We start from the raw sequence: 16,240 nt of genomic DNA, 5'->3' as shown, positions 1-16,240 counted from the left end.
CTGATCTCCTTCTATGACAAAGTGCCGCGCTGGGTGGATGAGGAAAAGGCTGTGGATGTGGTCTACCTTGACTTCAGCAAGGCTTTTCACACTGTCTCCCACAGCATCTTCCTCAAGAAACTGGCTGCTCATGGCTTGGACTGGCGTATGCTTCATTGTGTTAGAAACTGGCTGGATAGCCGGACGCAAACAGTTGTGGTGAATGGAGTTAAATCCAGCTGGAGGCCGGTCACTAGTGGAGTCCCCCAGGGCTCGGTGCTGGGGCCGGTCCTCTTTAATATCTTCATCGATGATCTGGACGAGGGCATTGAGTGCACCCTCAGTAAGTTTGCAGATGACACCAAGCTAGGTGTGTGTGTTGATCTGCTTGAGGGTAGGAAGGCTCTGCAGGAGGATCTGGATAGGCTGCACCGATGGGCTGAGGTCAACTGCATGAAGTTCAACAAGGCTAAGTGCTGGGTCCTACACCTGGGGCGCAATAACCCCAAGCAGAGCTACAGGCTGGGAGAGGAATGGTTGGAAAGCTGCCAGGCAGAGAAGGACCTGGGAGTGATGGTTGATATTTGGCTGAATATGAGCCAGCAGTGTGCTCAGGTGGCCAAGAAGGCCAACAGCATCCTGGCTTGTATAAGAAGCAGTGTGGCCAGCAGGGCTAGGGAAGTGATTGTCTCCCTGTACTCGGCTCTGGTGAGGCCGCACCTCGAGTACTGTGTTCAGTTTTGGGCCCCTCACTACAAGAAGCACATCGAGGTGCTCGAGCGAGTCCAGAAGGGCGACGAAGCTGGTGAGGGGCCTGGAGAACAAGTCTTATGAGGAGCGGCTGAGGGAGCTGGGTTTGTTCAGCCTGGAGAAAAGGAGGCTCAGGGGCGACCTTATTGCTCTATACAGGTACCTCAAAGGAGGCTGTAGTGAGGTGGGGGTTGGTCTATTCTCCCACGTGCCTGGTGACAGGATAAGGGGGAATGGGCTTAAGTTGTGCCAGAGAAGTTTTAGGTTGGATGTTAGGAAGAACTTCCTTACCGAAAGGGTTGTTAGACATTGGAACAGGCTGCCCAGGGAAGTGGTGGAGTCACCATCCCTGGAAGTCTTTAAAAGACATTTAGATGTAGAGCTTAGGGATATGGTTTAGTGGGGACTGTTAGTGTTAGGTCAGAGGTTGGACTCGATGATCTTGAGGTCTCTTCTAACCTAGAAATTCTGTGATTCTGTGATTCTGTAATAGGTTCACCTGGGTCTGTGAGAGACAGTCCAGACAAGATTCAAGGAGGGAAGTTAAGTGATTTTTGAGAAAATTTGGTAATGGGGCTTCTGAAATGTGCAGTCTGATCTAGGTGTGGCTGAAAAATAGCAAAAAGCTGAGGTCAGAGCTGCAAGGTTCAGTTTTTCTAGCTATACATATATAATAAGGGATCGCTGCTGTCTTGCTTTCCCTCCCTGCTTCATAAAGCTATTGAACTACATTTATGTGCCATAACTCAAACCTTCTGAAAGAATACTGGTATTTCTGATATCTTTTAACCTTAATTCATGAAAATGTATATTCAAAAGTAATGCATATGGTTGCAATTGTTCAGCAAAATGTTTTTGATCTAGAAAAAACTGGCAGAGAAAGAAGGAAAAAAAATGAGAATAGTTCAGGCTCCAAGAACATTCCCAAGGGACAATGTTTTCAACAATAGGAAGATTAACTTGGGAGAATGAAAGGCGTACACTAGATTCATAGCCTTTTTGAGCTTTGTTATCAGTTGCTCTAAGATCTAGATTCTCTTTGAGAGTAATTTTATTTACAAGCATGAGTTTGATTGACAGCTTTAAAAGAAGGGTAGGTGTATGTTAGATTCTTGGCAAACAGTTGGAGTTGCAGCTCTTGGGTTGTGTCAGGGAGGAAGGGAGGAACACAGTCCTGAAAAGACCTCAGTACCGCAAAAATTCCAATCACAACCCATCACAACCCATTTTCCTAAGTATTTTTATTATGTCTCTATAGCTTTTTTTTTTTTTTGACTATATAATTTTTAAAGGCTACATGCATGCAGTGTTATATAGACTGGCTAGGTTTTGATCAGAAGAGTTTGTACACTCTATTGTCTCTGTCACAGATTGTGGTAATTCTCTCATGCTACAAGCTGTTTTCTTTATTTTTAAACAGGAGAATAGCTTTATTTCCTTCTTTTTGTGTGTGTGTGTGTGTGATCATGTTACAGTTAACCCACTTTCACAAACAAAAGTAGTCAAACAAAAACGACATAGTGTGCTTACTCAAATATTTGGGGACTGTGCTGTCTGTCATTGACAACATTTTCATTATAAGAGGACTCTGGTTCTGTTTCACTGTAAGAGACAGACAAGGAGAGATCAGTAATGTTGGCTAGTCTCTCTGCTGGTTTTCCAAACACAGTTCGGGTTGGGACGTAACTCATGCAGACTGCAAATGCCAAAACCAGACATACAAAAAGAACCCAATCTCAGCACAGATAAGTTTAAAATAATAATATAACAAAAAGAGCAAGCATCACTTTGTAGACATCTAACATGGAGTCATTTACCCTGGCATGAACCTTGGTCTAATGAAGAAATTATATTTGGCAACGCAGAGCAGATAAAACTGAACAGCAATGGCTGTACTATAGCCTGTGTGCTTTACACATTTGCCTAGTGCTTAGCTTGGGACAAAGAATTTAAAACAGAGGCAATGAAGAAAAAATAAATGTGTGGGTTTGAGTTTACTCTAATATAAGTACACGTACACATTGCTGCAGATGTTATTCATTGGCAAGTGCTGCCACATAATTATGCTGTGAGCTTCATAATATTTTAATGAGCTTTTACCCTAAATAGCAATGAAAATGGAACAATAAGAAGCTCTTAAGGAATACAAAGTTTGGGAAGCAGGGAGTGTTATTAGATATTTTCTTAAGGGAGAGTTGTCTTTAGGAAAAATTCAACTGACATTGAAAAATGTCAAGATCAAATTATTGTCTGACTTTAGTAAAACAAAATCAACTCTAAAACATGGGTTGTCTGCATAAAAAAAGAGTTGGTCTTATTTACCTCTGTTTGTTGTTGTTAGCACATTTCTGCTAGAGAAAATTAACAAAAGGTATTAGTCTAAATTAGGATGTGTTTATTTTTTACTGGTGGGAGAGAAGGGAACTTTTAAGTGGCACTCTACAATAGTGTTGCTAACATATTGTGCCAATTAAAGTCTCGACTTTAACAAAACACTTAACATGTACTGTAAATGTCATACTGATTTAAGCATTGTTATACATAGATTAAAACTCTTTGGAGCTGGGTGTCTAGGTGTCAGTGACAGCTTTGTTTTGTTGTTTGTTTTTTTTTTTTTTCTTCTCTTAAAAAACAACAACAAAATACTACAAAACAAACAAACAAACAAAAACAAACAACAAGAAAAAAAAACCTTGAACAGGGAGAATTCCAGTGAAAAGTAGAGAAATCTGATAACCACATTATTGGTCATCATTTTAATTTTAAAGTTCTGTAAAAATATATATATATATAAATCTCTATTCTCCCCTGGATTTGGCATACCACCAGCTACCTGACCAAATAAAAAAAAGCACAGATGTCCACCTTCTCACACTCAAAGCAGAATAATCCACTTGGATTTCATTTCAGCATACCCCCCATTATGAACCGCTTCCACAAACCCCTCTGTACTTCCTGCTTAGACAGTTTTAAGCACAAGAAATCTGTTTTGTGTTTGGGCCTCCTCCCAGAGGATTCATGGGATTCTTGCTGTCAACTGCATTGGAAGCCCTTTCTTGTGCCAAAAGATGGGATGAGGAGGCAAGGAGCAGCTGGGTGGGATCAGCGTCTGCCTGCCATTGGTCTTTGCCAGCAGCCTTCCCAGCACTGGCTGTCTTCCAGCTCCAGGGGATGGGACCAGAACTGGCTTCCCTGGGTGACCACAGGAGGTTGCTGGTGGGGACCACAGCTTCAAGCTGCTGAAACTGCTGGAAACACCTGCAACAGTGGCATACTGCAGTGAAGTCCAAGTGAATTCTTCTGATGCAAGACTGTGACTGAAATTATTCGGGTTGATTTGGTTGAATCCTCAGTTTACCTTGGGATAATCCTTGCCCCTCCTCCCAGCTTTCTCTGCTCTGAACCAATGCCAAGTCAGAGGACAGCACTGACTGTGAAGATCATTTGGCAGAGCCCTCTCTGACTTCTGTTTCTTGAAATTATGCCTGAACTCATTAGTAAGCAGGGCTGTACCAACTTTACTTTTATACATTTTCAGAGCTCACACAGGGATGCACAGAGTGGAAACCTGGTCTAATTTGTCTCTTCAAAACTGATTTTTTACAGCAGATAAGTTATAATATCTGGAATTTCTTCTCTTCTGTAGGACATTTGCAAATACAGCGAGATGTGTAAGACAAAAGAGAGAGATTTCCTGGGCTGGAAGATCTCTGACATAGTCTGTGTGCCATCAGGGTTTCCAGATGTATCAACATCTGTGGGTATTACTCATTCCCAAAGTAGAGTACTGAATGCTGACCTGTCCTGTGCATCCCACAGGGAAACACCTGAAACTAAGGAATGGCTGGCCTGCCATCTGCAAGAACACAGAAAGAGGAGAAAAAAAGGCCCCAGGACTTTTACCATTGCCATATGCATCCTTTGTACATTGCACTCATAGAATTTGCCGATCTTTTTATTTGTTCAAAAACTTGGTCACAGGAATATATCTTGAACAATAAGGTCAGGGTGTTATTAACATGGAAGTTGAGGTTTTACTGCACCTTTCATCCAACTTATTAATGAATGATGGATAAAATTGCTTTTTAAAAAACGTATAACTAACAATGAGAAAAGGTGCAGGAATTAAAGAAGATTGCTAGATGAATATGGTTTTCCAACTCTGTTTCCATTCATGCTTATTTTACTTATTCACTCACATTCTGATGAAATACTGATTTGTACCTGCTGAGCTTGAAATTATGAGATGCATTATGATATGAAGAGCAAATATATCAAATTCATCCAACATAAGTTTCTAGAGACTGGTAGAAGGACATGATTTCCACAGGTGTAATGCAGGCAGAAGTTCATCTTGGGATCCGAAGGCACCTCTTGGGACATTTAAATTCTGGCTGTTAAGCTGTTAATTAATTTTAAAGTGCATATGCACTGAATACTTCAGGAGCAACTTGAATGGAACTTGCAATCTACTTACAAACATGCTTTCTCTTTGCTGGTGTCTTTTGTTTGAGGTATTCAGAAAGGTAGTCTGTCTAGAAAGAATGACTTGGGAAGTACAAATAAATCTTCTATTACAGGGACAATTATTTTTGGCCATAAGTTAGAGAAAGATTGAGTCTGATTCTACCGTATTTCTACTCTGAAGACCTTTTCCACAAATACAGCAATATCAATGAACTGCACGGACGAATGTGTGACAGAGGAGGAGTGATAAGCAAAGGAATATATAAAAGCTGCAAAGGAAAGGGAATATCACATACCTCGTGAAGATGCAATCTTCACTAATTCTTGTTAGCTTAACAGTGGGAGGAGTTGTGGATGCTGTGGATATAGCTGCATACTAAGCAGTGGAAAAAATAGTGTTCTGTCATGTTCTGTGATGCTTTCATGTTCCCCAGAAGACTGAAGGTATATCTCATATGACATTATGCTCAGCAATAAAAGCCAGGGAGTGTAAAGAAGGAGAGAAAGGGGGAAACTTCGGGAACTTTTGGAATTATGGCTTCTGTCTTCCCAGTAAACTGCTACATAAGATGAACCCTGCTTTTCTAGAAATGGGTAAGCATCTGCCTGCTGATGGGAAGCAGCAAATGAATTCCTTGTTTTACTTTTTTTGCTCATGCAGCTTTTGCTTTACCTATTAACCTGTCTTATTCTCAACCAATGAGCTCTTGCACTTTTGATTCTCTTCCCCATTCTGCTGAAGAGGAGTGAAGGAGCAGCTGTGTGAGGCTTAGCTGCCTCCTGAGGTTCAACCACAACACTAGTTTATTAAACCTAAGCAATATTCTCCAAACCATGATATTTTCACACTGTATTAAGCTCTTGTTGTTGTTGTCTGTTTGCTTGTTTTTTACTCTCTTTGTCACACAGGTAACAAGAAATTGTGATAAAAGCTGTGAGGTGTTTCAGCATGATCATATGTGGATATGTGTATATTGTTCTGCAGTTCTGCAGAGTACTAGATCAAAACATCAAAGTTTTTTGTCTGGAAAAAGACAAATTTTTGTTTTGAATTTTCAGAACATATATCATATGTTGAAAACAGTTGGCTAAGCTTTCATTTTATTTTTTAACCCCCAAAATAAATTACCTTTTTTAAACTTATGTATAGAAAAACGACAATGTTTCAGAAATTCTACGCAAAGAAAATATTTAACACGCTTCTTTTCCATTTTATCTTCAGTTTTTTATTTTCAGTGAGTGTGATACAGGGAATCCCATTCAGAATCTTGAGGAGATGAAGTAACTCTAAGTTTTTTGTTTTTGTTTTTGTTTTTTTTTTCACTTATTTTGTTTTGATAAAAGAGTATTACCATTATGATAGTAATAAAGGAAAGCATATCAAAATGATTTGCTCGCTCTCCCCACACCTTCCTAAAGCTAGAAAAGTTTAGAAACAATTGGAAAATGTGAAGTGAGGGATCAAAACTGAAAAGGAGAAATAAATTGAAATAAATATCACAGATAGAAATTTCATCCCTTGTATTCAATGACAAAGAGAGTAGATGATAACACTGCTTATTTTAAAAGATCGGCATTTTTCAAAACATATTGAGGAAGTACATCAGAAAGATGGAAAACTTCTAAAATTTGATGCCCCTGTAATGGAAACTTTTACAAAAATTTATTTCAAACTTTTGAGCCAATCTAATCAGGACTGGATTTGTTGTTCTGATGGCTTGTACTTACCACCAGGCTTTCCTAATTTTTAAGAATTTAACAATTAAGAGGAAGGAGAAGGAGAAGGAGAAGATGGGAAAGGGAAATGAAAAGGGAAAAGGAAAAGGAAAGGGAAAGCAAAAGGGAAAGGGAGAGGGAAAGGAAAAGGGAAAGGGAAAGGACAATAAGAAACTATTTTTTGTCTTTTTTCAAGGTCTGGCAAAATAGCTGGACCATTAATAAATTACTGCTTCATTTAATAAATTCATTTCCACAGTTAATATATATTTCTCAGTTAGGCCCCTGAAAAAGAGAAAAACTCTGCTGAGGATTTAGGAAATCTGTCTTCCTCTTTATTTACATATTCCACTTTGAATACTGTGGAATTTGTCCCTAACAAACATTTAGCTTGTCACCATTGTGGATTACTAAGTACAAATTTAGGGTACTGTAGAAAATATCATGTAAATGGTGGACTCTGATGTTCACCTGAACATAAGCCGGCAGTGTGTCCAGGTGGCCAAGAAGGACAGCAGCATCCTGGCTTGTATCAGAAACAGTGTAGCCAGCAGGACCAGGGAGGTGATCGCCCCCCTGTACTTGGCTGTGGTGAGGCCGCACCTCAAGTACTGTGTTCATCTTTGGGCCCCTCAGTAGAAGAAGGACATCAAGGCCTTAGAGTGTGTCCAGAGAAGGGCTATGAAGCTGGTGAAGGGCCTCGAATAAAAGTCCTATGAGGAGCAGCCAAGGGAACTAGGGTTGTTTAATCTGGAGAAGAGGAGGCTCAGGGGAGACCTCATGGCTCCCTACAACTACCTGAAAGGAAGCTGTGGAGAGCAGGGGGTAGGCCTCTTCTCGCAGGTAACTAGTGATAGCACTAGAGGGGATGGCCTCAAGTTGTACCAGGGGAGGTGCAGGTTGGAAATTTTAAGACATTTATTTTCAGAAAGAGCAGTCAAGCGTTGGAATGATGGAATGAGCTGCCCAGGGAACTGGTGTTATCACTGAGGGTGTTGAAGCAAAGGCTGGACATATGCTTAGGGACATGGTTTAGTGGGTGACATTGTTGGTAGGGGGATGGTTGGACCAGATGATATTGAATGTCTTTTCCAACCTTTATGATTCTGTGATTCTGTTCTGATTCTATGACACTTCCCTTTCTTTGGAGATGTAATGTAATCTGGAAATGCAAACTTTCCAGATTATTATTATTATTTTTGATGAAATAATGAAATGTGAAGTGATATACTTAGTATATGCCTAGTTTATAGATATATAACTAGTTTTATAGGTATATAGGTTTATTTCTAGTTTAAAAATATCAGCCAGTGTGCTTTGCCTTGACATTCCCAGCACTGAAGTGAAATTACATCAGCTCATCTATAGCACATAGCATTAGCGTATTGTGTTAGTCATAAGGGAATTGCTGACTTCCAAACCAAAAAGTCCCTACTCAGATCTTGCCAAAAAGGCTTGAATGTAGACATCACATTCCACTGGGAAAAATACAGTGCTGTTCAGTATGTCCTTTATAGAGCATACTGGGTCTTTTTTAATGTCTCTGATACAGTGATTTTCCTCCCTCTAAAGTAGGAGAAAAGCATCAAGAGCAGCAAGTACTGCTTTTCAGGATAGAGGCTGTCTTTTAATGCTTGCATGGACGCCATTGCAATATCTGTTACAACTTCTGAATAGAAGTACAGTAACAGATATTATATATAACAGAAGAAAGTGGTAGCTCCAAACACAAAGGGGAACATCATGTGGAAACTTGAAGATATGGATGAAGGGAAAAGAAAGAGTCCCTTTCCCTTCTCTCCCCCTACCCCATGCTCTACAGAGCATTTTGTCTCTATAAGCTGAAGATGCATTTCCTGCAACCACATTTCTTTTCATCCTCCTCTTGGTTGCACATAAATTTACAGTTGCTTTTCCAAAGAAAAACCTAAAAGTAGTGAAGAGAAAACTAGATGATCTTGTTCCATTCACTCGAGAAAGATTTTGTTTTGCAAATAAATGAGGAGTGACATCATTTCTCAGGAGTCCATCATCATTCTTCATTGAGTAGCATTTGTTAAGTCAGTAGTAATTATCTTCTTGAGATAATGGATTTAATAAAATGTAATTAGAAAATCCAACACCAGAAACAGAATTCCAGTGATGCTGATTGCTCAGTGACAGAGGAATAAAAAGCATCCATAGTTTATGAAGGGAGACACCATAGTATAAAACAAAATCTATCTGTTTAATTCTAGAGGTTGTTTTTGAACATTACTACTATGTGGTTTAGAAAGGTGCAGAATGTCTTTTAATACATATGCTTGTACTGTATTAGCTATCCAAGCATTGAAGGTATTTTTTACACGAATATTTTTTATGGTCCTCTGTGTTGAGGTTTTATAAAAGCTGCCTCTTAGTGACAGCCTGTCATGTCTGTGATAGTGTTGTGCCTGCAAATGGGTATTACCAGAATACTGACTTTTGGATCAAATACATTGTTTCCACCAACTTTATTTTTCAAACGCCTTTTCAAAAAGACTTTTTGAAAGTTTGCTGTTGTATGTAGAAATTCAGTTGTTAAAAATAAAAAATAAAATAAAAAATAGAATAAAATAAAATAGAATAAAATAAAATAGAATAAAAAATAGAAAAAAATAGAATAGAACAAAATAAAATAAAATAAAATAAAATAAAATAAAATAAAATAAAATAAAATAAAATAAAATAAAATAAAATAAAATAAAATAAAATAAAAACTGTTAGGAAGGGTTCCAAACAATGTAAAGAATGTTAAGTGCAGCAATTATAAAATAAGCTCTGAAGTAATTTTCACTTGATGGAGTGTGGGTATGCAGAAGTAAACCTCTTGTCTGGTCATTGGTACAAGAGTTGCTTCCATATCTGTTAGGCTTTATTGCTGTTAATTATTAAATGTATTTTAAAATTGTAGATATTATATATGAAATACACATGAATGGCATCTTTCACTAGTGTTGTACTATGTCACTGGAATTTTCACTATCATAAAGAAAGTAATGGAATAACAGCAAGTAGCATTATCCTTTCAAGATCTCTTCAGACATAACCCATCCTAAAAATAAAGTTATTACTGGGGTGCGGCAGCATGAATTAGGAGCTGTTACAAAAGGGAATCATAATGGAAAGTTAAGAAATCTTTCTCCAAGATAATTGTAAAAGCCACGTAGAGCAGGAATTGCAGCATTCTGGAGATGAGCTGTGCAAAGTATTTTGCTGCATAGTCAATACAGAAAGTGTGAATTCAGAGTCGGTTAGCCCATGAAGATGCAACCATGTCACTGAGCTGATACACCCAGTTTTGCAAAGACACGATGCATTTGGCCATGACAAACAGGATAACCATTGAACTTGAGTAGAAACCACAGGAGGCATAGCATCACAAATGCATTCTTATCTGTGTACTATTACGAAACAGCACATTTGCCTTGTACTGGGAATGATGTTTTTGTATGACTTTAAGATGGCACATCATCACATCCTTTCCTTGGGAATTATTATTCTACAAAAATTCTGGGAAGTCTAAAACTGGAATCTACCATAGCAAAGGCAGATTAGGTCATCCACATTTGGCTAGAGGAGTTGGAGAACAAACATGTTTCAGCTGTGACAACCTTTGGCTGAACATTTTCACTACAGTTAAATGCTAATCCGTCTTGTAAGGTATGTTGTGGTCCTTCTGGATGTGACAATCTTGCCACACAGTACCAATGTTACTATTTGGATAAACAAATGCAATACATTTCAGCAAAGAGAAAATCTGTAGCTGAAATTTATTCAATCTTACCTTCTATAAACAACATTTTCAATAAAATTACCTGTGTCTAGGAAAGAGAGCTTGAGATTCATTTCAAAGTACTGGTGTCCAGGTATTCCTGTCATAAAGTTTCACTTGTATTTAAAACAACTGCATTAGCCAATATTCTATTTAGCAATCCATTCTAAATTTAAGAATAAAGTTATTTTCTTGTTGCCATTTGAAAATCTCTTGCACATATCTTAAAATCCCTTAAGATCTGCTGTAACTGTAAATGCCAGTGTGATTGTGCTAACATTTTAAAACAAACATTTTAGTTATGTTTATTTTTATTTGAGGTTATGCTGAAATACTTCATCTTCTTGGATTCCAGGGTGTCAATTTTGTATAACACAGTATTCCAGTGAAGGGTAACAGTAGTGATTATGTGAAGACAGAATTAGTTGATCAGAAAAAAAGGATGATATGCTAAGTGTCCAAGGAAAGGTAACAAAATGAGAGGCATGTGGAAAGGCTGAAAAAATTTGTTTTGTTTAGTTTGGAAACCTGAGAGGAAGCCGAGATAGAAAGATAATTTTTCAGTACACAAATGGTTTTACAAAAGAGGCTGTCATCAGTTCATCAGTTGGTTTCTGTGTCTATAAGGGTATCAGATTACTTATTTGGAGGGAGGGTAGGGGGAGAAGAACGATTAACATGGAACAACAAGAAAACCTTTCTTAGATATGCAGAATTGAAACGGTATGTACACAGGTTGTACAACATGTATGGGATGTTTTAAGAACAAATTATATAGATATCTGGGGACAATGGACAACAGAATACATATTCTGCCTGTGAAAAGAGCTGATCCTACAGGTATTGTGGTGGTTTTGTAGTTCACCATTTTTAGAGCTATTCAAAATCTGATTTTGGTCTCTTTGGCCATGCTTGTGGTGCTATCTAATACTGCAGAAACCGCTTGACTGAAAATGAAATAGCAAGAGCCTCCTGTAATTCTTCATTCTCAGTCTCACAGAACAAACTGCACATAGCTTTGTAGTAAAAAAACAAACAAACAAACACAGAAATTAGGAAAGATGCACATTAACAATTGCATCTGGTTCCAGCCTGGAGAAAGGTCAAGGTCTGATTACCTGCCTGAAGAAAACAAGAGGAGGGCAGATAATGAGAGAGGGAGGGAGGGATAGAGGGAGAGAGAAGGAAGGGAGTGGGGTGGGGAAAGAGGGAGAGAGGAAGAGGGAGAGAGAGGAGGGGAGAGAACATGTAAGAGTAAATACTGATTATTTGACCTGTTGGTCCATCCTTCTACCTCTGTTTAAGAATTCCCAGGGCTCTGTCACTTCTCATGTTCTTTGTAAATATCCAGATGTACCTATAAATAAGCTATAGCAGAACAGGATTAGCCATGCTCACTGATGCCCAGAATTCATTTTTTAAGTCATCCCATACTTTAATTTCCTTCCTTCAGGGGAACTTGGGAAAAGTTGGACCATTGCCTGGTGTGCAGAAGGCACACCAGGGTGCCATTTCCCATAACCTGGTGTGACTCCCAGCAGTGTCCACAGTGAGCACGAGCCCAGTCTCTGTAGAAGGTGGAATATTTACATGTAGGTTCTGAAGACATGCCTTTTAGATGGCATGCCTTTAGATTCATTTGCTAGAACATCAGGATAAATTTCCCTTTATGCAAAATGGATCGGTGAGGTGTCTGAATAACCAGGAAATGTTACAATTTTATTTCACATTAAGGTTCCCAGCTACACACTGACCCAGATGTCAGGCGTGTTTTGAGATCTGAGGTATCAGTTCATCCCATTTTTGTCCAAGCACCATAAAGCACCCCACCTCCCAGTGCTGCATCCAGAGTGGTCCGTCCTTCCCTGTCCCCAACCCTCCCTGCACTGGCACAAGACACACACCTGCTCCTCCTGCCTGGTGCTGGCTTGATCAGTTAGAGGAGCTAGGTTCACACTAATCTTCAATAACTCTTTGATCTGATGACGTACTTAGATATCATGGCACCTTTTCCCTAGGTAAGAAAGGTAAGGCATGGATAAATTGAGTGTGTTTCCATTAAATACTTCAGTTGCTGTTTGTCAATGACAGGCACAGAAGAAAGGTGTTTTTGTGCTTCCTCCTTTGCATTTTCCCCTGAACACTTCCCCTGTCCTAAACATTAGGTTATTTGTGGTTAACCTGCAAGAGAGATTGTAAGAAAAACAATTATACAAGAAAGTTTGCAGATTGGAGGAAGGTACATAACTGAAAGAGGTAAAGAAGCACTGTTTAAATTTTGGCAGAACAGAAGGTGAATTGGAAATGGTTATCCATAAGAACTTACTGCTTCAAAGTTGTTGCAGGAATATCATTTCCCCCTCCAGTGCTTTCAAGGAAAATAAATAACAATGCAGAGTTAAATTAGTAATAGCAATTAAAAATCTTGGTTAGACTGCCTCATAGTATATTCCACAAAAAAAATAAAAATAAATAAAAATATCCTATGCACATGCACCATCAATTTCATCCCCGTGGCATTGCTTAGCATAGCTAGTATTAAAATTTGGAGCTATTTTGCATAAACAGGATGACAGCTCAAAACAGCCAGTGGTGTTTTTACTGCCAATTTAACTGGTGTTAAATTACTGGGTATTTAAGTGAGACTAAAACAATTTAGGGTCCAATCCACAATAGTGCTGGCTCCAAAATATCGTAATATTGATGAAGAATACTGTTTCAGGCTTCTGTTCAACTCACTGCTTTGTAGCGGGTAATAATGCTGTAAGTATTCCTAAATGATGTTGGCTGACCTCAGATAAGTATGTGGCCTACGAGGTGGCTGGTCTCTGAACTTCTTCATGGGGTCTATGGATGCAGGGTCCAGTTGAAAAGCAGGCTGCAAGAGTCAATATTCTCATGTAATGAAGGGGTTAATCCAGGTCTTTCAGTACATAAAACATACCTACTGTTGTCAGGGTTATTGGTTCTTATTGTTGTAGTTTCCAATAAATGATTAACACATGCAAACAAAACCTCTAAATTTGCTGTCCTCTGTAAAAAGAACTGCACTGAACTTATCTACCAGCAAATGTGCTATTTCTTTATTTTTTTGTTGAACACAAAGGATGAATTATTCACAAGGGCTGATTTCATGCACCTATTGTGCCTGCTGGTGGGGAGGCATCATGATGCAGCACCAGGAGTGCTGGGTGCTCTGCTTGCAGAGCTGCGTGGTGTGACAGTCAGGGCTTCACGTACTTTTAGGTTAATGGAGCAGGCACCTGGCATCGGCTGTGGAGGCAACTGTTTTGCCCACTCTCTGTGCTAGAGAAAATATTCTGCAGCACATTTTTCTTATTATTCTTTTCTTCTTTTTTTTTTTTTTTTTTTTTTTTTTCCTTCCAATAGTGTACAAATGAGAGAGGGCAGAGGAAAGTTTGGGGGATTAAAGATAGACGAATGTTTCATAGTTAGTGCTGCTCTTCCTTTCCTTTTTTCCCTCTCATGTTTGAAAAGACAATTTTGCCTCCAAACTGCTCATGAGTCATTTCATTCTGGTAATTTATATATCAGAAGTTTTTGTTGGTGGATTTCAGAAGTGATTTATTCTTCAGTTATTGCTTTATTTACTTACCTAATGGGTTGATTGATGTGCCAGCATCCCTCAGGCAGCAGAGGCCCCATTTCTGTTTTTTTCAAAGGAAGCTGATTGCTAACAGACAGGAGTTTCACAAACACACTAAGTCAGACCTTTCTTAATGTTCTGTGTTCATAATAAGTTCCTGTTGGCCCACTAACAGTACCTGTCACTGCCTATCTGTTGAAACAGAATCCCACACCAGACAGTTCAGAACTGTGGCAGAGATTAAGTGATAAAACACTGCAAAAAGCTATGGAACACAGGAAGGTTTTTTTGTTTTGTTTCGTTTTATTTTATTTATTTATTTATTTATTTTCCTGGCCTGAATGGTTACAGTATGTAGCGCTCTCAAACAGCACTTTCCCAAAAGTCTCAGGACTGCTCCATAACAATGGGAATTATTACAATCCCATCTGGCATTGCTTATTTGCAGATGAGAAATGTGTAGGCACAGTGGACTGCAATATGACTTACTAAAACGGAGGCTTTGTGTTGTCAGCTGTTTTGTGCAATTACCTAGCTTATTTTAATTTTGAACTGGACTGCCTATTCCCCACCAAAACAGAGGCAGCAATCTCCGGTGACAGAGGGAGTCAGGAAGATATGAGCAGGTGCTCACACTTTATCACACAGTCCTTCCTCTTCTACCCTTCACACCCTCATGCCTCACTATCATACCTCTTCAAGCTAACATATTTCTTATCCTGTCAGCTTGAAGTGGACCAGAATATATTTTCAATGGGAAAGGCTTTGTAAATCTTATATAAAACTGCATTTATGCAAATGTCAAAGTATCAGCTGGCCCCACTTCCACCTTTGCTCCCCAGCTGGCTGAACACCTCTATGGGTTTGCCACCTCACAACAGGATGAACCAAAGCCATGGAAGGGATTCAGGTGAAAAACAGAATGAAGAAATAAGGGCATGGACCTTGGATGAGAATCTTATACTTTCTCTCAGATTGTTTTATTGTTTGCTTCCTTGCTTTTTTTAAAAAGCGTTTTGCAAGTGTAACATAGCAAGTCTCAAACTCCTCTGCAAAACAGGTCATAGGTCCTTTCATAGACAGAATATAATCATGAAGCCAGGTTGCAGTGGTGGAAAAAGATGCTGTGAGACCAGGAAAAGATCCCAGACTAGTATCAAGACTGTTTGACTGTGATTCCCTTGATTCGACATAATGGAACAACAAAAAGCAGCACAGCTGATGGTGTACACCAAAGTGCATGTTATTTGATTCAGTTCAGACTCCAACCAGCTGGTCCCCAGCAAATCAGAGAGAGCATTTGAGTGCTCACAAATCAACAACCGCTGCTTCTCATCAAACTGTCTTTGTAGTTGGTTTGGCACCTTGCTGTACAGATAGGTATCGTATTAGTAGTACAGGACTGAATATAGTAATGATGAGGTAATGATCCTGTGGAAGTATCTGTGCTAACAGATGTGTTCATACAAAGACCTATCATATCATTATGCAGCTGCTCAAATAGATGAATTAAAGAAAAAAAAAATCTTGCTGAATAATTGTACTCTGGAATCTCAGCTTTCACCAGGAATATTAAATGCTTGCCTTATGGCTGGAAGGATAATTATTGAAATGTGAGAAGACTAAAAGCCTGAGTCTACAGTCAACCTTACATATAGCTCTTAGACCATTTTAACTGCTTCCACTGCTGTCATTATTATTTTAAATCAAAACACTACTGGTTGCACATTAATTGCTGATATTACTTAGAGTCTTAGAGATAGTTAAGAGACCTAACAAGCATGTGGTTAGCTGTGCTACTGGTATTGAGAAGGAGTGCTTGCTAACGTGTAATTAAACTACCTTCTTCTAATATTCCAACAACAAAAATTATCAACATTTTGAGCCAAATCATTGGCGATTAATTCCTTTGTCAGTACCTGAAAACT

Source organism: Anas platyrhynchos, chromosome Z (genome assembly GCF_047663525.1).
Source record: "Anas platyrhynchos isolate ZD024472 breed Pekin duck chromosome Z, IASCAAS_PekinDuck_T2T, whole genome shotgun sequence".
Classification (NCBI taxonomy): domain Eukaryota; kingdom Metazoa; phylum Chordata; class Aves; order Anseriformes; family Anatidae; genus Anas; species Anas platyrhynchos.
The sequence above is the reverse complement of the archived record's forward strand: the minus strand, read 5'-3'. Positions refer to the sequence as shown.